This window comes from Protopterus annectens, chromosome 4.part0, assembly GCF_019279795.1.
Source record: "Protopterus annectens isolate FY-2018-M chromosome 4.part0, PAN1.0, whole genome shotgun sequence".
In the NCBI taxonomy this organism is placed as follows: Eukaryota; Metazoa; Chordata; order Ceratodontiformes; family Protopteridae; genus Protopterus; species Protopterus annectens.
In genome coordinates this window covers 525,046,822-525,073,294 of record NC_056733.1, presented here as the reverse complement: position 1 = coordinate 525,073,294, position 26,473 = coordinate 525,046,822, and the positions used below count along the sequence as shown (strand labels likewise).

Genomic DNA, 26,473 nt, shown 5'->3' with positions numbered 1-26,473 from the left:
TGGGATGAACCATGCCTTCCAGATGAGACAGCAGATCTGGAGCTGGGTCTAGAATCTATGGTTTCCAAAGAAAGTGAGGCCAGTGGAAGGGAAACCAAACCTGTCGAGGGCAGAAGGGGGCAATGAGGATTTTTTTCATCCTCTTGGCTTTCTTTATAAACTGCGATATCAGGGGAGTTGGAGGAAAGGCACTGAGAACACCGGGAAGCCAATTGTGGAGGACAGAGTCTCTGAGTGAATCCCCCAGGGGGGTGGCACAAAGTAACTTCTGCACTTGTTGTTCAAAGGTGAGGCAAAAAAATTGCAGCAAGGTTCGCCCCAGTGATGAAAAATCTTGTTCACCACTACAGGATTGAAAGAACACTCATGAGGCATGAGAATAGTTCTGCTCAGGTTGTTTGCTATCATGTGGGAGCTCCCGGGAATATGCATTGCTATGAGAAAGCGGTTGGAAGAAATCACCCATTGCCAAACTCTGAGGACTTCTCAACACAATGGGTAAGATTTGGTTTCCCCTCATTTGTTGATTTTCCAAACCACCAATGTGTTGTCTGTTTGAATTGATACTGTCCCTAGAGGAAGGACATCCTGGAATGCTTGCAACACTAACAATACTACCCTCATCTCTAGAACACTGATGTGCAAGTTGGCCTCTAGTCGGGACCATGTGCCTTGAACTGTTCTTCCCAGATAATGCCCCCCACCCATCTGGGAAGCATCCATGGTTACTATGGCTTGGGGTTGGGGAAGAATGAAAGGTTGTCCCAAGAGAATCTGATTGGAGTGTAGCCACCACATAAGATCTTGTTTGCAGCAATTTGTAACCATGATTAGATAAGACATTGGCTAATGCATCAGAGATCACTGGGACGCAAGTAACCATTGCAGGATTCGCATGTGATACCTTGCAAAGGGGACAAGAGTTACTGCCATTGCCATTAAGCCTAATGCCTTTAGGACTAATTTTGTTGGAACTCTTGTTTCTTAGAATTTGTCTGACTTGGGATTTGATGCGTTGTAGTCTTTCTGGATGAAGAGAAACAATTCCTGTAACAGTGTCTAAGCGGGCTCCGATGAAATCTAACTGCTGAGAAGGTTGTAAGCTTGACTTTTCGAAATTTATTGTTACATTCAGAGATGCACAGAGGAGCAGACTATAATCTCTTGCCTGTTCTAACTGACACCTGGTGGTAGTGGTGAGGACCCAGTCATTGAGGTATGGAAAAACTTGAATGCCCTGCAGCCTAAGATAAGCTACAACCACCGTCATGCATTTTAACACCCTGGGGGCTGTGGTGAGTCCAAAGAGCAGTGCTCTGAATTGGAAATGACTGGTTCCCAGCAGGAACCTCCTGGAGCATTTGACCATTGTTATATGGTAATATGCATCCTGGAAGTCTATACAGCACATCCAATTGCTTTTTTCCAAGAATGGAAGTACTGACTGTACCAAGACTATCCAAAATTTGGTTCGCTGAACTGCCTTGCTGAACTGGCTGAGATTAAAGATGGGTCTCCAATCCCGTTTTTTTGTCACTAAAAAGAACCTCGAGTAAAACCCGGATACTGTTTGGTCTGGTGGGACTTTTTGGATGACTCTTTTGTTTAGCAGTTTTTAAATTTTTAGGATTGCTGCTTCCCTGTGACTGGGTGGGACATCCGGGAGTTTTCTCTGGGTGATTGGGGGTAATGGAAGTGGGATTTCATAACCTGTGGATATTATTCTCTGCACCCATTTGTCCATAGTTAACAGCTGCCAGGTAGACTGGTGCAGAGATAGTTACCCCCCGACTGCCACCAGAGGAGGGCAATTAGGCCCCCATTCAGGGGTGTTGATAGGAAGTACCAGAGAAAGATTCTCTGGACCTCTGGTTTTGTGGTTCATTTCTACCTCTGGGGTGGTGTCATCCATTACTTCCCCCTCTGCCCCGTGGAAGTCTTTGTTGCTTGAATCCTGGAAAGGCCCTTTGGATTTTTTTAAACCAGATCTATATTAGATAAATCGAACTTTCAAAAGTTCGACTGTCATATGGTCTACACCATATGATCGAACTTTTAAAAGTTCAAAAATCTACTAAAAAAAATAAACTACACAAATAACCTACTTGAACATTTTAAGCAGGGGAGCAAGATCCCCTGCACCCCACACCCCCCGCTCTTTAAATATACCAACTCCGAGATCGCACTACAGTGCAGAAAAGGAAAATCTTCCTATCCTGTGCTGTACAGAGATCTCCATTAAAATGTTCTAACTTTCAAAAATTCGATCATATGGTGTCAACCATATGACAGTTGAACTTTTGAAAGTTCAATTATCTAATACAGACCCTTTTAAACTAGTGTCTCCCACTTCTCTGGTTCCTCGAGCAAGGCCACTGAGGAGTGGAGAAATGTACGCTTATGGCAGAAAGAGTCTTGCCATCTTTTTCACATCTGACTAGTGTGTCTTTTACCTTGGGACCAAAATGGGTAGATCCGTCAAATGGAGTGTTGACGAATGATGCTTTAAATGGTTCCGCAAAGTCAAGTCACACAAGCGCATCCAGGAATGCCTTCTAACGGCTATGCCTGAACCCACTGCTCTATCAGCTGCATGAGCAATCAGCCTCATGGATGAGTTAGAAATCTCATCACAGGTTGCTGGCTGAGAGGTAACTTTGTCCCGTATTCCTTCAGCCACTGCTCCTAAGAGGTTATCTGAGAGTTCCTTGATCAGATCCCTCTGTAACCATGTAAAGTGCATCATGTAATTCAAGGGCTTGAGAGCAGAGGTCGCTGAAGCATAAACATGCTTCCCAAACTTATCCAAAGTCCTATACTCCTTGTTAGGAGGATGGATAGTCAGACTTTCTTCAGTAAGTTCCTTCTTCATGGCTGCTGCTATCACCATGGCGTCAATGGCTATACCTTTGGACCAGCGTGTCTCGTCCTTCGGGGCTGACAGGATTCGATCAGGCCTCTTGGGGGTTAGCTGATTGGATTCGGGTATCTTCCACACCCACTAAGCGATCAGTTTAATAAGATCATCAGTGGGTGGAGAGATCCAAGAAGTAGAGGGTTGGGCATGAAAAGCCTCTAATTATACAGACTCCTCCAAGGAAGGTTGAATGGCAGACCAGCCACCCCCCTGTTTCAGGATTTCTAGTCTGTCCCCAAAGGAATCATCATCAGGGAGTGGTCTGGGGGAACCTTCCCCTTCATCAAAATCAGTATCTTCGGTGAAAGACTCTTTGCACTTCTTCTTTGCAGGTACTTTTTGGGGGGGGGGGGGTTCCAGGGAAATGCCCGAAGATGAAACCACCAAAGTGGGTCTTTCCTGGGACTTTTGTGCCCACTGTCCTAGGGATAAGATGGATGGCAGGTTGAGGAGATGTGGAAATTTGTCCCGACAAGGATAGCAAAAACTGAGTCCCCAATGAACAAAGCCTAAGGCCGAAGCTCCAAAGGACATGGATGGCTCCGAAGTTAAGGAAACCAGTCCATGCACCTCAGACCCAACCAGAGAAGACTGGCCCTGGGAGACCTTCGGTACCAAAGGGCCAGAGGAACTCAACGTGGCTCACGGTGCCAGAGATGAAGTTACTACCGGAACTGAGGTGGTTGGTGCCGGAAGTGTTGGAACCGAGGGCTCCAAAGTCTCAATAGGAGTTGGAGGAGGAAAAGGCAGTGCTGTAAAAGAAGAGGTTTCGATGCAGGGTTGGCTAGGAGCTGAAGACAATGCCCTCACTGTTAAGAGCTGATCCACCAGTCACACGATATAGGCCTTGGATAGACTCTTAGTGGATGAAACTGATGCTGTAGATGGAGACCTGGGGGGGTTCTGACATCAAGGAAGGGGCTAGATGGTCTGTCTATATGAGGATCAATAGATGGAGAGTACCTAGATTTAGGTACCAAGGTTAATTTTGGTTTGTCTGGTGCCGACGAAGTCGAGGAAGCCAATGTTGACTCCGAAGATTCAAGAAGTTCAGTGCCAAGTCCTGATTTCGATGCCGAGAAAGTGGTTGGCACCAAGGAATGTTTTGGTGCCTTCTTTGTCGTTTCTGAAACACTGGGAACCAAAGAAGGATATTTCCTAGAAGAGGCTGAAGAGGATGGAGATGAAATGGCTTTAGTCTTTGACCCAGAAATGGCCTCAAAGTCAGATTTTAGAAATCCTTTAAAAACTAATATGTTTTTACGTTCTGTGAGAGTTCTTGTAGAGAAACTGTGACAAACTGAGCAACTCCTTGTAAATGAGCATTTCCTAGACAGTAGACATACAGAGTACATGCATCTGAATTAGGCATTTTGCCCTGACACTTCTCACCTCTTAAAACCTGAGGTGCCCTTATATTTAACAGATGAATCTACTTTCACTTCCATATCAGTCACACAGTGATAGAAGAAACCTCTCTCTCTTTTTTTTTTTTTTAAATAGAAAGGATTAAAGGAAACATAATATCAACTATGGTATTAGAGAATACCTCAAAAGATAAAGGGGAAAAAAGAGGGAGTACAGCAATGGTACTTTGACAGAAACTACCAATGGTAGAAAAAAAATAAACAACAAGGAGACTCACGCACACACAGACTATATAGAGAAGAAAGAGAAAGTAACGGATAGAAAATGAATTATGCTAATGAGGTAAATAGCTTGAGAGAGAAATTTGAAGGAAAATTTAAGAAAAACTCACTGAAATATAGCCAAAGTGCGAGAGCATTAGAAATGCGTCTGATACATGAAGTGGGAAACGAGATCTGAGGTGATTTACAGAGGAGCATTATGGTAGAGCCTAGCTCGAGAGTTTGGGGACATGAGCTGAAGTAAACAGCTGAGTCAGTTCCGAGGCTCAGAAAAGAGCCCACAGTCAGGGATTGAGAAGACTGACATCAGATATGGAGTTTAAAAACATGGTAGAAATAAGAGCGAAAGTAGTAATGGGAATTATTTAGAACAGTAGATACCAAGTTAAAGAACAGCAAAAAGGGGAATTTCAAAGAAAAAGAAAATGAGCAAATGCAGAGTGCTAAAGGAAAAATAAGAAAAAGTATTTGGATAATATGTGCAAGTATGAAATGGTTGCTATTAAGCAACTACTTTCTTATAATAACTCCAGAGCAGAAAAACTTTTAGCATAAGGACTTGACAACAGAAAGTAGAAGGGGCTTTTGCCAAACATAGGGAGTCTATAGCAAGGAAAATAACCAGAAAAAATAAACTAACAACAAAAGAAATGAAACACCGACCCCATAAAAATAGCTATTTTATAAAAACCACACAAATATGGAAACTAAGACGCACAAATAGAAATATTCATGGAAGACTTAATTATGCAAGATCAAAGAAATATGAAACTCTACAATAAATAGATACAACATGAAGAGATTATGCAAAAATGCTGATGTATAATCAACAGGGAAGTCTGCAGTAACAGAGAGAATTCCTAAGGATGTTTGGAATGTGGGAGGGAAGAAAGTTATACAAATATGCAAAGTTTTAACAGTATTTTAAAATGGGAGATGTACTAGAATCTTTTTAAAGACATCTTTATTAAAAATAACATTAAAAATGACAAAGGGAACTATACAATAGATACTAACTTTTTTATTTTCATGTAGTATACATTTTAATATTTTTCATTCACTCTAACATTAAATAAAATGCTCAATTCCTATCTTCCCTGAAGATTCACTCTTCCTCCTGAAAAACATTCTGAATGTATTGTTCCCACAAATTCAGTTTATTTCTATGCAATTTGCTTCTTCCTTTTTCTAACATACTCTGTTTCAGTTATTTTATCTCTTTTACAATATGTAATACTTGAGTTATAGTTGGTTTACTTGTTGATTTTCATTTTCTGTAACTACCTTCTTTGCAGCCAACAGCATTAAAGTTAGTACGGTCATACTAAGTTGGGGCAATTCGGATCCCACATCTGAGCTCAGAAGAATGATTTCCTTAGTTACAACCATTTGGTCTCCCAACTCTTCTAGTAAAGTATACTGTAGAGAATTTTTACAATCTGGCAATTCATTGTATTCCCAAAAACACATGTCCTCAATTTTCTCTTTCCCATTACACTCCCAGCATTTACTACCTGCCGGAGGAGAAATTCTCTGAAATTTACATGGAGAATAAAAATACCTACACAAATAATTCTATGCAAAAATCCTAAACTTTCTTACTTTGTTACATACTTCAGAGCCAAACAGATGTCATCCCATTGTCTCTTTCTATAACGACTTTCCATTATTTCTTCTCAATCTTTTTCTAATCCCCTCTGACTAATTCTTATATATTCTACTATTTATACCTTTTTAAAACCAACTTGTCTTCTAGACTCAAAAAAAAAAAAAAAACACTACCATTGCTGGTCTTTCATTTAAGAATCCACTGCTCCTTTCACTTTGCCTTTACTCTGTTATCAATCCCTGGTAGGAAAGGTCATCTCTAACATGTAGTCCAAATTTCCCTCTCTAGTTGGTTGCTCCCAAAAAGTACAGTTTTGTACCTACCATAAATGTAGATGTTCGAAGATCCACATTGCTGCAGTCCTGACACTTGGGTAGTCCGCTGTCCCAGTCGGCCCGAATACCAAAGTATAAGGCTGACGTCGGTCAAGGCGCATTAGTCTGACGTCAGGACGTCAGGGTACAAATGCGCATGACCGACGCCATTTCCTCAGTCTTTTCTTGCCCCAGATGTCAGAAGACCCTAAAAAGATAAGGCCAAACCAAAAAACAACAACACACCAAACACCCCTGTACCAAATATATGTACAATATATACAAAGTCAGAAAGGTACAATCCCACCCACACAACCACCCCTAAACACAGAGGGAAGGAGGGAGGGTATTGACTGCAGCAATGTGGATCTTGAACATCTACATTTATGGTAGGTACAAAACTGTACTATGTTCTTCATCTCACATTGCTGCAGTCCTGACACTTGGGTAGAATCCCAAAGCAGAGGTAAGGGAGGATGGCAAATCACAAAGAAGCAGGAGCTGACAACATGCCCTGTAAAATAGCAGTGGCAAAACCAGCCCTAGATTTAGAGTAGAGAGGAAGGTGGTAATGCTTAGAGAAAGTATGCACTGAACTCCAAGTAGCAGCCTCCAAAATATCCTTAGTTGCCACCCCCCTTAGAAATGCTGTTGAAGTGGCAGTAGCCCTAGTGGAATGAGGCCTAATCCCAGCTGGAATCTCCTTGCCATGATGGGAGTAACAGAAAGTAATGCAAAACCCAATCCACTTAGAAATAGTTTGTTTTGACACAGGCTTACCCTGAGAACTCAAAGCAAATGAAACAAACAAATGCTGAGACTGCCTAAAATCCTTAGTCCTGCTTAAATAATAACGTAATTGCCTGTGTACATCTAAAGTGTGCAAAATCTTTTCCCCCTTATTTTGGGGATTTGCATAAAAGGTAGGCAAATGAATAGTCTGGTTTAAAGCCACACTAGAAACCACTTTAGGCATAAAGGAAGGGTTAGTACGTAAAGATACCCTATCCTTATGAAAAATCAGGAAAGGCTCAACCGCCATAAGGGCCTGCAATTCAGACACCCTTCTTGCAGAGGTAATGGCTAACAAAAAGCAGTCTTCCATGACAAATATTTCAATTCAGCAGTAGCTGCAGGCTCAAAAGGTTGTAGAGTGAGTTTCTCCAACACAAAATTGAGGTCCCAAGCAGGAGTAGGAGCTCTACGTGGGGGTCTTATATTCTTTGCCCCTCTAAGAAATTGCTTGAACAAAGGATGAGAAAACAATGGTGGGTCACAATCATAGTGAGCTGAAATTGCTGCAGCATGAATCTTAATGGAAGAGAAAGACAAACCTTTGTCCAATAACTCAGTAAGATATTGAAGAGCCACACTCAAATTTGGCTCAGAAACATCCAAATCCTTTGCTGCACTCCAAAATGAAAATCTCTTCCATTTTCCCCTCATGCACACTTTCCTTGTACTAGGTCTTCTGGCTTCCATAATCACATTCAAAACTTGTTGAGGAAGCTGAGACCTGCTATGGTTCAAAACAGAATATGCCAGGCTGTTAGATGAAGAGAGTGAAGCTTGACATTGAGTAGATGCCCGTCCTTCTGAGACAATAGGTGTGGAATCAAAGGTAAGGGCCATGGAGGCTTCCTTACCAGACTCCTCAGCAATGGGTACCAGTGCTGCCGAGGCCAATCTGGAGCTATTAAAATCATCCTTGGCTTGTCTTGTCTGACCTTTAGAAGTACCTTTGGGAGGAGAGGCAGAGGTGGAAAGGCATACACATGAAGATTTTTCCAACTGAAAGAAAGAGCATCCACTTTCCAGGCTGTGTGATGAAACCTTTTCGTGCAAAACTTTGGCAGCTGGTGGTTTAGTGGAGAAGCGAACAGATCTATGTCTGGAGTTCCCCAAGACACTGTCAATGTCTGAAATACATGAAGATCCAGTTTCCACTCGTGGGGATCCATGATTTGCCTGCTTAACACATCTGCTAAGGAGTTCTGTGCTCCTGGCAGAAACCTTGCTTAAAGATTCAGTTGCAAGCTTAATGCAGTCTCCCACAAAATCATTGCTTGCCTGCATAGAGGATAAGAATGTGTTCCCCCTTGTTTGTTGATGTACCACATGACAGTTGTGTTGTCTGTTAGAATCAACACCTGCCCTGGAAGAAGTAAATCCTTGAAAGCCAGTAATGCAAACTGGACTGCTAACATCTCCTTCATGTTGATATGTAGATGCTGCAGTCTGGCAGGCCACTTGTCTTGTATCCACTTTCCATTCAGATGAGCTCCCCAAGCTGTGTCTGAGGCATCTGTCGTTAGAATCTGACTCGCCTCTGGCCGGGTCACAGAGAGTCCCTTGTTTAGGTGACATTCCTGAGCCCACCACAAAAATTCCTTCTGAATGCAAGGAATTATTCAATGACAGTGTCCAAATCCTGGCAGTGCTGTGTCCATACATTTTGAGATACCATTGCAGCTTCCTCATATGCAGTTTGGCATTGGGAAGCACCAGAATACAAGATGCCATGAACCCTAAGGCTTGAAGGACTGTCCTTGCAGTCAGCCCGGACTGATGAGATAGTTGATGGAAGTAAAGAGAAAGATTCTTTGTTTGTCCGGGGTTAAAAAGGCCATCTGGGTTGCTGTATTCAGTCTCACACCCAGAAAGCACATGTCTTGAGAGGGTACTAGACTGGACTTTATTTCGTTCACAGAATACCCTAGGCATCTTAGCACTGCTATCACATATTCCAAATGCTGAAGAAGAACGTCCTTCCTTGAGCCAGAATCAGGCAATCGTCCAAATAAGGATAGATTTGTATTCCTTTTAGCCTGAAGAAAGCTATCACTGGAGCCAGAACCTTTGTGAATACTCTGGGCAGTAGATAAGCCAAAGGGCAATGCAGAGAACTGATAATGAGAATTCCCAGCTCGAAAACGCAGATATTTTCTGCAAATTAGTCTGATAGGAACATGAAGGTAAGCTTCCTTGAGATCCAAAGTTACCATCCAGTGATCTTTGCCCAGCAGAGGTAAAAGCTGTTGTAACGTCAACATTTTGAACTTGGGAATGTCCAGATAAGTGTTGAGGATAGATAGATCCAAAATTGGTCTCCACGTGTTCCCATTTTTGGTACTAGGAACAGGCGAGAATAAAATCCTAGGCCCCTTTCTGGCACAGGAACCGCTGAATGGCCCCTATTTGGAGTAACAGAGAAATTTGCTTGTGAGCCTCTTTCCTTTGTTGAGGAGGAATGTCTGGCATGCCTTTGAAAGGAGGCAAGGTATGGAAATAAAACCTGTAACCGTGGTGAATGATATCCAATACCCATCTGTCTTGGGTAATTAAACTCCAGTTTTCTTTGAAAAGTGCCAACCTTCCTCCCAAAGGTGCTGCCAGACGAGAAGATTCTGGCAGCTGAAAAGGCAGGTCATTGGGTCTGTTTACGAAAGGACTGACCCCTGCCCTCACGAGAAGACTGAGCAGGTGAACTCCTGTTCTAGGCCTAAAAGAACCTTGAGCTCTGCCCCTACCACGCCTAGACCTAGGCCCACCACAAAAATTCCTTCTGAATGCAAGGAATTATTCGAATGACAGTGTCCAAATCCTGGCAGTGCTGTGTCCATACATTTTGAGATACCATTGCAGCTTCCTCATATGCAGTTTGGCATTGGGAAGCACCAGAATACAAGATGCCATGAACCCTAAGGCTTGAAGGACTGTCCTTGCAGTCAGCCCGGACTGATGAGATAGTTGATGGAAGTAAAGAGAAAGATTCTTTTGTTTGTCCGGGGTTAAAAGGCCATCTGGGTTGCTGTATTCAGTCTCACACCCAGAAAGCACATGTCTTGAGAGGGTACTAGACTGGACTTTATTTCGCTCACAGAATACCCTAGGCATCTTAGCACTGCTATCACATATTCCAAATGCTGAAGAAGAACGTCCCTTCCTTGAGCCAGAATCAGGCAATCGTCCAAATAAGGATAGATTTGTATTCCTTTTAGCCTGAAGAAAGCTATCACTGGAGCCAGAACCTTTGTGAATACTCTGGGCGCAGTAGATAAGCCAAAGGGCAATGCAGAGAACTGATAATGAGAATTCTAGCTCGAAAACGCAGATATTTTCTGCAAATTAGTCTGATAGGAACATGAAGGTAAGCTTCCTTGAGATCCAAAGTTACCATCCAGTGATCTTTGCCCAGCAGAGGTAAAAGCTGTTGTAACGCCAACATTTTGAACTTGGGAATGTCCAGATAAGTGTTGAGGATAGATAGATCCAAAATTGGTCTCCACGTGTTCCCATTTTTGGTACTAGGAACAGGCGAGAATAAAATCCTAGGCCCCTTTCTGGCACAGGAACCGGCTGAATGGCCCCTATTTGGAGTAACAGAGAAATTTGCTTGTGAGCCTCTTTCCTTTGTTGAGGAGGAATGTCTGGCATGCCTTTGAAAGGAGGCAAGGTATGGAAATAAAACCTGTAACCGTGGTGAATGATATCCAATACCCATCTGTCTTGGGTAATTAAACTCCAGTTTTCTTTGAAAAGTGCCAACCTTCCTCCCAAAGGTGCTGCCAGACGAGAAGATTCTGGCAGCTGAAAAGGCAGGTCATTGGGTCTGTTTACGAAAGGACTGACCCCTGCCCTCACCAGAAGACTGAGCAGGTGAACTCCCTGTTCTAGGCCTAAAAGAACCTTGAGCTCTGCCCCTACCACGTCTAGACCTACCCCTAGAGTGGGAATCATAAGCGGGATATGTCCACCCCTTGGTAGGCCAATTTCTACTAAACTTCGGAGGCTGAACCTGCAAAAAATCTTTAACAGTCTGCATAGACTTAGCCTTGTCTTCCATTTTCTTTAGAACTGCTTCCACAGGCGAACCAAACAACACATCAGATTGTAAAGGAGCATCTAAAATCCTTGTCTTCACATGCTCAGCTAAATTCTGATCCCTCAGCCAGGCGTGCCTGCGAAGAACCGAACCAGTGGCAGCCACCCTCCAAGAGGCCTGCACAGCATCAAAACCACATTGCAAAGAATGCTTACCCACCTGTTCAGAAACATGAACTAAATCCTGCAACTCTTTACACTCAATACCTTCCGCCAAAGCATCTACCTTAGACTTTAATTGTGAAAGGAGATAATTTTGGTATTTCAACATATGAAACTGGCAATTCAAAGCTCTCATGGCCAAAGTGGAAGAAGTATACACTTTCTTTCCCCATCTATCCAAAGCCCTTGCCTCTTTATCTGGAGGAACAGGATTTTTAACAACAGAAGCCTTAACACCTTTAGGCCCCTGTGAAACAGTTTCTGGGTCTGCCCTAGGACTCTTAAAAGATACTTATGAGCTTCAGGCACCCTATAATATCTATCTGGTTTTACTGGAGCAGGAGGCAAAGAATCAGGGTTCAGAGAAGCCTCTGCAAAAACATCCTCCACCACATCTAGAACAGGAGGTATAGCTAAAGGCCTATGCTGGGGTAGAAACAAAATTCCCTCAGCCTTTTCCTGGAATCAGAGAAATCCTGACCTTCCCATTTAAAATGCTCCTCATGGAATGAAGAGTCTCTGAAAATGAAAAATCCTTAGGGGAGAAGCAGAAGGAGTAGAATCATCTACATCAGAATCAGAGTAAGGGAATACTCCTGCAAGTCTTCAGTCAAGACTCAGAAGCATCCGAACACTGCTCAAAACTCCCAAGCTCAGGTTCCACCCTAGGCCTCTTATCAGGAGGGGCATAGAACCTCTAATCATTGTAATCAAATCTTCTGCCATCTTAAGCATATGCTTCTAGGTACAAACCCTGAAGAACTAGGGTAACACCTGAAACAAAACCTGGCCTGCCCTGGGAGAAGCCTTGGAAACAGCAGGAGGGCCTAACCACCTTAGGAAGGGAGGGAAGAACAGCTACCTGAGAAGCCCTTCCGCCTGGCCTACCTCCTGAGAGGTCACATCTTGCAGTAATAAAGTCTCTCCCTGGGATTCCAAAGAAATTACTGGCTGAACCTCTGGCTCCACCGAGCCCTCTAAAGAACCGACGTCCGCACGGACGGTTCTTCCAGCCTAGGCTTTGCTGTTTTGTCCTTGCGCTTTTTTGATGAAGCGGGCGTTGGAGCATCCGACGGCATTTTATAATTACACCGCTTCCCAAAAACTAACCTGGCACAATCTAATCTTCTTTATAGTGCGCTTTGTTAAATCTAGCACAAGAGCGACAGCCAACCACGTCGTGCTCAGGCCCTAAGCAAGGTATACACAAGGTATGGTAATCCCTATGAGGTATCTGTTTCCCACAAGAAATACAGTTATTCACTTTTTCTGACATCCGTAAAATACTGAGGCAAGAAAAACAAAATATTCCCCAACGGGTACTTAGCCAACTTGGATTCGGTCTGAAACTCCGACTTCGGAAAATCTCAGAACGCCAACCTGCACTTGCAAAACTGCTTCTGCATCGGACCATGCGGCAAAAAAGACTGAGGAAATAACGTCGGTCATGCGCATTTGTACCCTGACGTCCTGACGTCAGACTAATGCGCCTTGACCGACGTCAGCCTTATACTTTGGTATTCGGGCCGACTGGGACAGCGGACTACCCAAGTGTCAGGACTGCAGCAATGTGAGATGAAGAACATCCTTAGTTCCTTTGTTAATTTTCTCCAGTAAATTCCAGCCTCCTCTTGTCTAATTTTTATATCCCTACTTGCAGTAATTTCCAAGGGCAAAATCCCCTTTTTTCTATTCCAGCACTGAATTAGTTCTTAAAATACTTTCTTCTGTTTTATGAATATAATATTCTGCATATCTGCTGATATTTTCCATAAAGAACTGCATCTGAAATCCTACTTCCCCCATTTCATCATCATTCCTTTCCACTTTGACTTATAAACTTATGTTTGTGTTGTGTATATGAAACCTAATAGTGCAGTTTAGCAATATCTACTTGTTTTAAAGGAAGAAAAAACTTATCTCACTTCACTCCTGTTCTCTTCCCCTTCAAATAAATGCCTTCAGCTCTTCATTAATTATGGTCCACAACTTCTCCTCTGGTTGCTAAAATCATGCCTTACCTGTACATAAAACTAAGGGGTCTAGAAACATTTTCATTGCTTGTACCTTATCCTCAATATCGAAAACTAAGTTTTCAGTTTCTCAATATTTGTACTAGGTTCATAGGTTGGTACTAGGCTATCAACCCTAGGGCCTATACAAGCCTAGCCATAACAATTCCCTGGCTATTTCTTCCCACATTATTTACTTTCCTGGACCCCTGTCTAGCAGGGCAACTGACGTGATCCCTGGGGTGAATTTCCTTTCTCCCATCCAATCGTCAAGGTTCCTCTTGAAGAGGTCCAAAGAGGCACTCTGCTTGACATGTATGGGTAATCTATTCCAGAGTCTGGGGAGTCTCTGGGTCGGGAACCTATCCCTCCAGCATGTTTTGTTTATTGTGATGACAAGGTTTACATCCCTGGAGCGTGTAGCTCTGAGGGATTGGGATTTCTTTAAGTGTAGCATGTCCAACAGCTCTGGGTTTGACATGGCCTTGTATGTTAAGCAGAGATCGACTCTGAGTAGGCGATATGTCGACAGAGTATAGCTGGAGTATTTTAAGGCGGTCAGCATAGGGCATCTGCTTTAGGCCTGTGATTCTTTTAGTGAGGTATTTCTGAGGCCTTTCCAGTTGTTGCAGATGTCTTGAGAGGTACATACCAAATGGGTTGTATTCTATAATGGGTCTAATGGGGGATGAGTACAGTGGGACAATGACCTCCTTTTTCTGGATGAAAAGCCCTTCATGATGAGGTGTGCCACATAGAAGGATTTCCTGACTGTTGTGGCAATGTGGTTATCGAAGGTGAGACCACTGTCCACCTGTGTCCCTAAGTCTCTTATCACACTTTCTGTGTTTAGTGTACTGCCACCTATATGGTAATTCATGGATACATGTTTTTCCCAAAGGGGATAACAATACATTTCTTGGCATTGAGCTTGAGCCCATGGCTCTGGCACCAAGCATCTGTTTCTGTAAGGCCCTTTTGTAGAGTATCCACATCATTTGGGATTCAATAATGGCTCCCAGTTTGCAGTCATCTGCAAACTTTGTTAGCCAGAGTCCCTTAGTGTTGACCTGTACTTCAGAGAAGTAGATGCCAAACAAGAGCAGCCCCAGGACTGAACCCTGAGGTACTCCACTTGTCACTTGTCTGGAGCTGGATTTGGAGTTGGCTACTTTTACAGTGTGGGTTCTATCAGTAAGCCATTTAGCAACCCATTGGGTGACATAGGGATTAATGCCCAACTTAGTAAGTTTATCTATGATTCCAGAGTGGGGATGGTGTCAAAGGCCTTGGCAAGGTCTAGATAGGCTGTGTGGACCACCTTACCCTTGTCCATGGCTCTGGAGACTGATTCAAAGAAGTCAATCAGGTTCAGGAGACAAGATCGGCCCTTCACAAACCCAAACTTGGTGGGGTCCAGTGTTTGAAGGTTGCCAATGTCTTTGTTTATAAGTTCCATGATAATACGCTCCATGGCCTTGCAGATAAGGCTTGTCAGACTGATGGGACGGTAGTTTCCGGGATCCAAGGTGGATCCCCTTGTGGATTGGGATAACTGTAGCTCTGCGCCACTCAGTGGGCATGAAACCTGAGGTGAGGCTATGATTAAACATGACACTTAGGTGAGGTGCCAGTTCATATTGTAGTTCATGTAGTATACAGCCGGGATGTCATCTGGTCCCATGGATGCTGTATTCTTGGCTTTAGAGAGTGCGTTTGTACCTGTGTGGCCATTATTACTGGAATTTGGCAATCTTCGGTATTGAGATGGGCCATTTAGGGGTGAGAGGGGGTGAAGTTGGCACTGAATCAATTTGCCAGGATATTGGCAATATCCTTGGATCAGTATATTTAATGCCATTCTGTTTTAGCTCAGAGCAGATCTGAGCATTGCCATTTAGATTCTTGACATAGTTATAGAATGCTTTGTGGTTGTCTTTGGAATCTTTGGCAATTTTATTTTCGTAACTAGCTTTGGAGGATTTTATGAGGCATCTCAGTTTCTTACTGAGGCTAGTAAGGGAGTTTTTTGCATCCTGGGATTTTCCTCTTTTCTGCAAAAGTTTCTTCCTTTTGTTGTAAAGTTTGTTTATGGCAGGGGACCACCAGATTGGCTTCCTTTTTTTGGATGAGAGCATTCTGGTTCTATTTGGGATGGCACAATTCATGCATGAGTGGATGTGCTCGTACAGTGCCTTAGTGTAGGATTCAGCAGTTTAACTTTCAGTTCCCGTCTGCATGGGTGTCATGAAGTTTGTCACTTCTGACTTGAGTAGCATGAAGTTGGCTTTGGAGAAGTTTTTTATGGTGGCTTCTTTACTGGGGAGAAGGGGTAGGATGTGGATGTTAAGGGTGATTAGCTTATGGTCAGACCTGACTAACGAGGGGGTGACCATAGGTATGGAGCATTGATTTCCCATGTTGGTAATGACCAGGTCTAGGATATTGGAGCCCCTGGTGGGACTATGGATTAGTTGATCCAGGGCGTTGGAATTTATGAATTCCAAGAACCATTGGGCAAAGGTGTTGGGACATGAGTAATTTTCCCAGTTAATGGCAGGGTAGTTAAAATCACCCAGTATTAGGGTGTTTGGTTCTATCTTAATATTTTCCAGTATGTTTAGAAAGGTGTAGTGAGAATCTTGGGGTATGGTGGGGGATCTGCAGCAAGCTACAATTTGGATTGCAGTCTTACCTAGTGTTAGTTACACTTGGAGAATTTCAGACACATTGTGTTGGCCAACTAGCCTGGTGGTGTGAATATCCTTGGTGAATATTGACACTACAGAAAAGAGACTACATTTTGTTTAGTCTCTTTTCATATATCCTTAACTGCCATAATAAAATTGTTTTTAATCCATGCACCTAAATACTTCATATGTGATGCACACTCTTTATCCCGGGGTAGTAACTAAGGAGTCTCAATCCTCACCACTCTCTCCGATAAGGGAGTGTCACTAAAAGCAGGGATAGAAATAGACACTTTCCCCTAACAGTACACGGGAAACACGTTCCAAACCTGGGACTAGACTATATGCTTCACTCTAGGTCCCCAAATGACTCTCCACACTAACCACTGCAGAACATTGTGTCCCGGTTCTAGGTATCCAACACACACACTCTTAAATGTTTGCTATTCACACACACACACACACACACACACACACACACACACACACACACACACACACACACACACACACACACACACATGGGAAAGACTAAAACAGCTTTACCTGCTGTGTTTCTTTGCCCAAATTACAAAGTAAATGCTGCCAGCAGTCAAATACCACAATACGTTTCAAAAGGGGTGTTTAATTACATTGGGTAAAATAGATTTGGAAACAAATGGTAGTACATATTTCAAGAAGTAAGGCATTTCAGAGTGGCCTTGGTGTTATTACAATAAGCATGAACACTCTCAAAGTTATTAAAAATATTAACTAAATAACCAGCCACAATGAGAGGTAGTAAAACATTTAATAATAAATAAAAAGACTTAAAACATGTAAATAAATACTGACGATTCCAATAAACATCAGAGCTTCACAATCAGGTGATATGAAAATAATACTGTAGAATAACGTCACACTGATTTTAACTATGTAGCTGTTGTTCCCTGACTATCTGAAGATTAACTTTCCCTATCTAATCTAAATACTTTACCAAGGCAAAATTATATTCTTACTTCTGCAAGATCAGATGAGAAATTATTCCCACAGTCCAGGCTGTTGTCTGTCCTTGGCAGCCCTCAGCGACCGGAACTACTCTCCTGGAAACAACTAGACTACTACTGCCAAACAGCTCTGGAAAACAACTGAGCAATAGCTGAACAACTGCCTCAGAATCTGCTTTTTATAGCAGATCTTTTTCAAAAGTAACAGGAAGCTGCCATGAGAAAAGTAAACAAACAGCTGCAGTGAAGATTCGATTCTCCCAGCCCTGGCACACAATTACATCACATTTAGGTCAGCTGATTGTGACATTAACATGCATTCAGAATTCTCCCCACAAAGAACATACACATTTGGTCAGCCAGAATAACACTGCTTGACATTCAAACATCTTACATAAATCAAAGTGATAATCAAAAGACAAACATATTTACAAAATGTCAGCTAGTCATGCCGGCAATTTGTAATTATTTACAAAACTTCAGCCAGTCATGTTAGCACAGATGACAATATGTAATATCTTCACAAATTCATCTTATCATGTCCCCATAAATATATGTAAGCACCAATTCAAGTGTGGGTACACAATTTACTGCTATAACCTTCGTTTTGTTCATTTTATATCCTGCAAAACAGATCTCTCAAAATATTACAGATATCCTTTCCTGGATTTACAAAGTGCAAAATAATGCCATCATCAAATAAAGCTAGCATTTATTGATTACCATGCCGATTATATCACTGAGCTTGTGAGTCCCTTGTTTTCTTTGCTAACAGCTCTAGATATAAAGCAAATAACAAAAGGGAAAGAAGATATCCCTGATGTGTTTATCTGTCCAAACATGTCTTGCTGTAGAGGAATACTCCCTCCTTAATTATTGCATCCAATCCCTCATAAATCCTCACAAATTTACTATATTACTCTTTCAGGGAACACAAATGCTACCACTGCTCAACTCATAAGATCCCAGCTGACTCTGATGAATGCCTTCTCTGCATTAAGCTCCACCTACAATAGTAATGTTCTCTCTCGGCTTCCCTCTAAATCACAGCTGTTCTATTAATATTGTCAAATATCTGCCTTCCTTCCACAAAACCACATTGATTCATATTTATTAATATTGTTAAAAGTTTGCCTTTGACAAAATTGATAATGTTCACTCTAAAACCTGCTATTTTAAAGCCTGAAAACCTTCATGCAGTATCTGCAAACATAAAACCTGCTATTTTAAAGCCTGAAAACCTTCATGCAGTATCTGCAAACATATTTCTCTACTCTCTGTCTGAATCAATATATCATCTATGTACTGAAGAATTTTGTTACCCTTATTAAGTGGTCTAAGCACTCTTTGTAAGGCATGATGGAAAAACACAGGACTGTTATGAAACCCTTGTAGTAACCTGATCATTAAATACTGCTGGTCTTCATAAACAAAAAACAATCTTTTCTGGGAATCTTCAGTTACAGGAATCACAAAAAACTTCTTTAGACAAATCAATGACTGAAAAATACTTGCCTTGCATCTCAGTTTGAGGTCACTTCTGGTGCACTGGGTATTGTATTTGCTACCTAAATAGTAGTCTTAAATCTAAGACTAAGCAGTAGCTTTCATTTATTTCTTAACTGTCAACAAAAGGTGCATTCAATGGACTGACACCCTTTTTTATTATGCCACACTCTTCCTACTGTTTAACACATTCTCTGATGTCATTTTCACTTTCCACTGGAATTCCATACTGTTTCTGATATAGTGGCATTCTATCCATAAGGTGATAACTTGTACTCTGTTTTGCTTTACCAAACCACAATGTTTTACAATGTACTCATAGATTTGGATAATATGGAAGAAGATCTTGTAAATCTGAAGATACAAAATTGATTCTAGGAATTGTCATTATCCTGACAAATCATAGGCATTACAGTATAAACCTGCTGAGTGTCTTTTTATTTTAACACCTTTACTGAATTATCACTTAAAGACCTAGGCAAACATACATCTACATGAAAAAAATATTAGTATGCTCACAGTTACAAACATTATACATCACATTTATTCTTCTGTACAACTATCATCAATCCAACATTACATAAATTGCTCAAGTCCTGCGTTCCCTTAAACCTCACTCCCCTCCTCTCATCCAAAACATTATTCTGCATGTGTTGTTCAAACAATTTCTATTTTTTCTATGCAATTTGCTCTTAAACTTTTCTAAATATCCCACTTCCAGTTCTTTTCATCTCTGTTAAAATACTTCAAACCTGGTTTAGACTTTTCCATTTCCTAGTAATTGCTTTTTTGGCAGCCACCAGAATTAAACTCAACAAGGCCTTACTATGTCTAGGTGATTCGGATACTGTATCCCTGCTCAAAAAATCATTTTCTTAGTTACACCCATTTGCTCACCCAATATATCTGACAGAATAAATATATCTGACAGAATACTCAATAGGGAATTTTACAGTATGCCAACTCATTATATTCCCAAAACATAAATTCCCAGGTTCCACTTTCTTCCTTATCACACCTCTAAAATTTGCCATCTACCTGAGGAAAATATCTTTGTGAAGTTTACTTGGGGTATAAAAATACCTATGCAAATAGTTCCAAGCAAAAATCCTAAATCTTCTAGATTTTGCTCTCTTTGCAATTGTTTCTAATCTCCTTTAAGTCATTCCTATAGTTATCATACAATATTTATATGCCCTACTAAGTATCCCATTTTTAACTGCAGTTTCTGCTCTACATTCAACTAAAATATTTACCAGAGCTTTTATTTAGGATTTTCTTATCCCCTTCTCTTTGCCTGTGCTCAATTATTCAACCCTGACAGGGGAAAGTGCTCTCAAGATTGCAGTCCAAATGTTTTCACATTCTATTACTTTTCCATCTCAAGTTATTTGCTCCCAATACCTTGGTTTCTTTGCCAGTTTTCTCCAGTAAATTCCAGTCCCCTCTTGCCTATTCTCTGTACCCCTAATTGCAGTCAGCCCTATCGGCAGAATCTTTCTCCATTCTCGTTTCGGCTTAGTTCTTAGAATACTTTCTAAATATAAATACTAAGCATGGCTACTGTTATTCTCTGCATCCAAAATCCACAGTCTCCTTATTTCTTGAATTCCATCTGCTTCACTATCATCCCTTTCCACTTTGAAGTGTAGCTTTCTGTTTGTGTTATGTATATGAGCCTTAGCTATGTAACTAAAATATCCCTTCAAATCAGGTAATCCTAAATCACTTTGTTTTATTGGAAGGATCAGCTTACCCCACTTGATCCTTGTTCTCTTCCCCTCCCAGAGAAAAACCTTTCAAGTCTTTTTTAATTGCTATCCACAACTTCTCTTCTAGTTCATAAAAATATGCCTGCCCTGTGCATGAAACAAAAGGGACTAAAAGCATTTTTACTGCTTGCAACTTGCTATCCACAGCCATAAATTACAGCATCCAGTTTTTCAGTTTTTGTATCATCTTCTGTTTAGTCTCCTCCTTCATATCCTTAGCTGCCATAACAGTATCACTTTTAACCCATACTCCTAAATATTTCAGTTTATTGTGTACCCATAAATTTGGGTATTGCTGAACTAATTAATGTGTAGGTATATCATTTACAGTTATAGGCTTTGCTTTATCTTCATAACTTTATATTCTGAAAATGTGAAAATGTCTCAATGTTCCACAACGAGATGTCCTTTTCTGGTTGTATCTGGTACAAAATAATAGTGTCTGCAAATAAAGCCAACTTTTCTTGATGACAATACCAATTACATCTTTGAATTTCTGAGTCCCTTGTTTTCTTTGCCAATGGCTCAAAATACAATTCTAATAACAAAGCGAAAAAAAGACACCTCTACCTGATTCCTCTGTTCATGCATCATCAGAGAGGATCTCTCCTATTTTAATTTTTGCCTCTGATCTCTCATATACTCTCCTAATTAACCTTATTATTTTATCAGGGAATGCAAACGCTTCCATTTCCCTACTCATAAAATCCCAGCTTACACTCCTGAATGCTTTGTCTGCATCAAGACCCACCAACAGCAGCTGTATCCTCTGGATCATCACTGCTCTACTGATGTTGCCAACTTGTTTACCTCCCCTCCACAGACCACACTGATCCAGAATCTATCAATTTTGGTAACAACTTTGCTATTCTTTTAGTTATTATAGATATAAACACTTTCTAATCATGGTTTAAAATTGAAATGAACTTTATATGAAGCAAGCTGGATCCAATGGATCTTTGCCATCTTTATGTATTTAGGTATTACAGCCACCACACCTTTCTTCCAGCATGATGGTGCTTTCCCTCCTTTTAAAATACTGTCAAACAAAACCTTGCAAATCTTTATCACTTTCCTCACTCCTAGATTCCAAACTTCCACAGGAATACTACCTGGAGACTTTCCTGCAGATTAGTTTTTATCTCCTCCTATCTTGACTACTAACTGTTGGGTCTCAACTACCTCTAGAATTGGCCTACTTAAATCTTTCATAAATATTTCCATCATCATTTTCTCGATTTTCACATTTCTGTGTCTTGTACAAATTTTCATAAAATTTACAAAATATCTGTAATACCTCTACAGGATCTCATTATTTTTCTTGTTAAAGGCTCCCTAAGTTTGGCAACAACCCCTTCTACTTTCTGTTGCCCAAGTCATTGTGCTAATAACTCAAGAGCACAAAAACTTTTAGCAAAAACTAATGAATAGGAACAGTCTTTCTAAACTTATGCATATTACCCACAAACTCCCTTATTTTCTTTTTAGCACTCTGAAGTTATACTTCTTCTTGTTCTACAAGAGCTCACTTATTCCACATTTTAACCTTAGTCAGACCCTCTAAATAATCCCCATTATTTCTTAACTCTCACTCCTTTTCTACTACCTATACCTTACATTTGTCTTTTTAACAGGAAGGTGGAGAAGGGCCAGTGTCTCATTTTTATTGCATTACCCAGCATTTGTATCTTATTTGTCACTAGCCGATGATCTGAAACAGTTATTGGATATGCGTCAGAGTTTTCAATTAAATACACATGCTCCTGTAAAATATAATTTCTGCTTAGTCTAGCAGAGTTACTGTATCCTGGGGAATAATATGTCAATTCTATCAGAGTTCCTACTACTGAATTCACATCTTCCATGCCAAATGTTTTCATAAATTTCTTCAGCAATCTGTTCTCTTTTGTTATACTTTCCCTGCTAGGTTCCCCGGATACATCCTCAGTGCTCCAAATTAAATTGCAGTCCCCCACTTATAAGTAATACTCCCTGCTGAAAGATGATTATGTCTCCCCAAATTTTCTTAAACTCCATTATAGTAGTTTTAGGAGGAATATAAATATATGCCAGTGTAATCCTCCTCCTCCCTTTACAGTAGCCCCTTACTACCACAAATCTACTACTACTATCATATTTTTACCTTTTCTATCACTATTAGAGCTCATCTAGCAATTAGTACGAGTACTACCCTTTTCTTTCTTCCCTAATAATCTGCTGAATATCCATTCTGAAATCCTTTCTTTATCAAATTCACACGCTCACTTATTTCTAAATGTGTCCCCTTTAGTACTGCTATTTACACTCTGCATTTCTTATGATAATTCACTACTATCATCGTTTTGTCTACATCTGTGAGGCCAATCACATTCCAAAACAATATGGACAGTGCAACCATTATAAGATATGATCCCCCTATTACATACGATAACTTTTCTGAATGTCTATTTACAGCAACACAGTTAAGGCTTCTATACATAACACAAGCAGAAAACTATAATTCAAAGTGAAAAGAGATGATGATGAAAAAGGGGGGAAGCTCAAGCAACTGGATACAGACCTTTAAGGAGAACAGTAATCATGCAGAATATTATTTTCATAAAGTAGCAGAAGGTCTTCTAAGAACTAAGCCAACTTCGGAATGGAGAAAGGCGATTCTGCTGACAGGGATGACTTCAATTAGGGATACAGACAACAGGCACAAGGAGGCAGGAATGTATTGGAGAAAACTGGCAAAGAAACCAAAGGTACTGGGAGCAAATAACTAGAGAGGAAGAGGTAACAATAGGAAGATGTCAAGGACTTATTTGGACTGCAGGCTAAAGACTGCCTTCCATACTAAGGACTGATATCAGAGTATAGGCAAACAGAAAGAAATCTGAGGCTCCTAAATGAAAGACCAGCACTGGTAGAGTTTTTAGTAAATCTTCAAACAGAAGTTGCTATTAAGAAAGGAATAATTAGTACAGCATATAAAATACTGCATGACAATCAGTCAGAGGAGGTCAGGAAGGACTGGGAAGAGAGAGCAGATAAGTAATTCACAAAGAAACAATGGGGATATATGTATGACTTCAAAATATGCAACAAAATCTAGAAGATTTCAGATCTTTGCCTAGAAGTGCTTAAATAGGTATTTTTATACCCCAAGCAGACTTCAAAGAATTTTCCACAGGTAGACAGCAAATGTTAGAGGTGTGATGGGACAGAAAAAGGTAACTGGGAAAATATTTTCTGGGAGTGTAATGAGTTGGTAGACTCACTGTAGATGGCTCTATAGAGATGCTGGGTGAGCAAGTTGGAGTGAATAGGGAAATCATTTTTGAACTATGATATAAACTCAGAATTGCCTAGATATAGTAAGGCCTTGCCAAGTATAATTATGATGGTTGCCAAAAAAACAATTACTAGAAAATGGAACTCAAAGTCTAAACCAACTTTACTAAAAGTAGTCAAGATAGTAATGGAGTTAAAACAACTGGAACTGGGATCTTTAGAAAAGGGAAAAAAGAGTAGGAGCAAATTACATGGGAAAAAATGGAAACTGTGGAATCAATCTATGCAGAGGAGGAACAAGCTTTAAATGAAGGCAGGACTTGACTGAACAATGTAATGGTTGACTAACAATGACTGGATACATTAAAAGTGATGTACAATGTCTGCAGCTACAGTTGTGTTGCTTGGTTTGGAATATATAATGTTTGCAACTAAGATTGTGTTGCTATGGTTTACTGTCATTTATATAAATGCAACATAGCTTACGTCATACATGATAATTTAATAAAGATGTTTCTTGTGTAAAAAAAAAACATTTAAGAAAAAGGGTTTACGAGCATTTTAACATCTCTAAAGCTACAGAAAGTAACGCTTTCTATAAACACTCCCAGACATGTAAGAACCTACAAATTAAATTTATGTTTTTAGAACAGGTTGTTCCGGATGTTAGGGGAGGTAGCTGGGAAACCAGACTGGAGTACCGTGGGCTATATTGGCAGCTCAGGTTGGATGCAGGGAAGTTTCCCGGTTTGAATGAGAACATTAACAGTGTTTTGAAGTTGAGGAAGGCCCATTTATAACATCTATTAAAAGTGTTTATGATATACCCTTTTCGATCAGAACCAATTATCCTTTTATTTTATTACTATTCTGTTACAGTAATGGATGGATGTAATTAGGGTTTACCTAACAACAGAGGTCAACACAACTTTGTGTTTTGGTATAAAACACGGATGTAGTTTAAACAATGATTACATAGTAATATTATATATTTATTTATTTATATACATTTTTATATATGTTTTTAAACACTCACATATTTTTAAATATTTTTAGCTTGAAATGTATATTTAATTTTATGTGCATTTTGATTTCCCGGTTGTATTGATTAGACTTTTTGAGACAGATTTTATTAAGATGATTTTTAGTAACATATATTTGCCATTTGCACAAGACTTGTGGGATTGTCTTTTGTTTAATTGATTTGAGCTGATGCTCTTTAAAAGAGTTTATAAAAAATTTTAAAAAAATTAAATCAATTAAGGACGGTCATGTGACATGTTCAAATGTATTTAATTGCTCTAATTTGAGCATCACGTTTTATCACCTTGAAAAAGCTTGGTAATAACCGAGCGAAAGTGCTTGGTATTATTTTTGTTTAATAAAAGTTTAATTTAATTTATTTTAAATCATTCTAAGTGGTTATTCCGGGTCCTGTTGTTGCCGGGCAAGTTTTTTTCTTGGTTTACTTACTTTGGACTTTGTAAAAAAAAAAAAAAAAAAAAACTTTTCTGAATGCGGAATGTCTATTTCCAGCATTTGTATTACAAGTACTCACTAATGTTTGACAGGATGATCCTTTATACAGTTGTTTCTTTGTCTTTTCCATTTGAACCTAAGTCACATTTTACAAGATTTTTTGCTTTAATGAAAACCCTCAAAAAACATCCAGAAGACCCCCAAAACATAGTATCTTAAAACAAACACACAAGACTACTTACATCTTCAAATAATTTAGTTTAACCCTGCTAATATAAAGGATTGTCCCAAATAGACAGTTGTACCAAAAAGCATTAACTAATCTAAAATTAAGGGTAATCCTGATAAGACTTATCTTTATTCCCCTCTCAGATGTGAAAAACAGCTTATATACTTTCAAAAAACATTAACTTTTAACCTTAAAAAAGTTCTCTGGGTTTTATTACCTGCCCATACAGTCGGCTTGTATCTACGGAAAAACAAAATATACTGCTGCCCTCAGCTGTACACTTCTCAACTCACACTGAACATTTATTTGCTAAAGGAAAACTTTTCATTGCATTCAGTTTTCTCTTAATTACTTGGTCACACAAAAACTTATTAGATTAAGCCAATGGCCTTAATCCAGACATTCACCTATCCAAAAGAAACTCTAGATATTATAATCTATGCACTTTTACAACCCTTCCCCACTTCAACAATCCAAGATTAATAGCATATTAACAAACATGCTTTTATCCAGCCGCTCCTCTTTTTACACTGTAATGCCCATATTTCCTAAAACTAAAAAAAATGTATTTACTTAGTATCCTAATCATATACAACAATAACTGAAAATGACTCATGATATAACATGCAATTTATATAATTAAATGATTTATACAAATACTGTTAAGAACAAAAATCATTTCACTTACAGTTAAGTTACCGGATAATGTCCAACTGGGCCAAGTGCCCGTTTTCAGTGGAGACCAGGGAGAAAACCTCCAGAACAAGAAGTAAACAAAACAATAGCAATGGAAAATTAACAATGGATAAAATATAAAGTATAAATAATAATATACAACTACAACACAAGTTACAATACTGACAGTGGAAGCTGCATAATCTGACAGAATAGCATGATATAAACATGGTATAAAAACAAATTAGCAATACACATTTTTTAGGGAAAGAGATAAGGGAGGAACTACAGGTAGGCAAAATATAATATGAAG

At 40.0% G+C, this 26,473-nt stretch overlaps 1 protein-coding gene across 3 annotated transcripts in view; it reads right to left on the bottom strand.

The window, feature by feature from the left end:
* Window positions 1-26,473, bottom strand: part of TCN2 (transcobalamin 2) — a 2,080,282-nt gene that overhangs the window by 1,959,073 nt on the left and 94,736 nt on the right. The window contains exon 1 of one of the 3 annotated variants that reach the window (XM_044068454.1): window positions 17,236-17,367. The exons of the other annotated variants lie outside the window; for them this stretch is intronic. The gene's annotated coding sequence lies outside the window, so the exon portion shown is untranslated. Of the gene's footprint in view, window positions 1-17,235; window positions 17,368-26,473 lie in introns of those variants that run through there. 3 annotated transcript variants of the gene reach the window in all.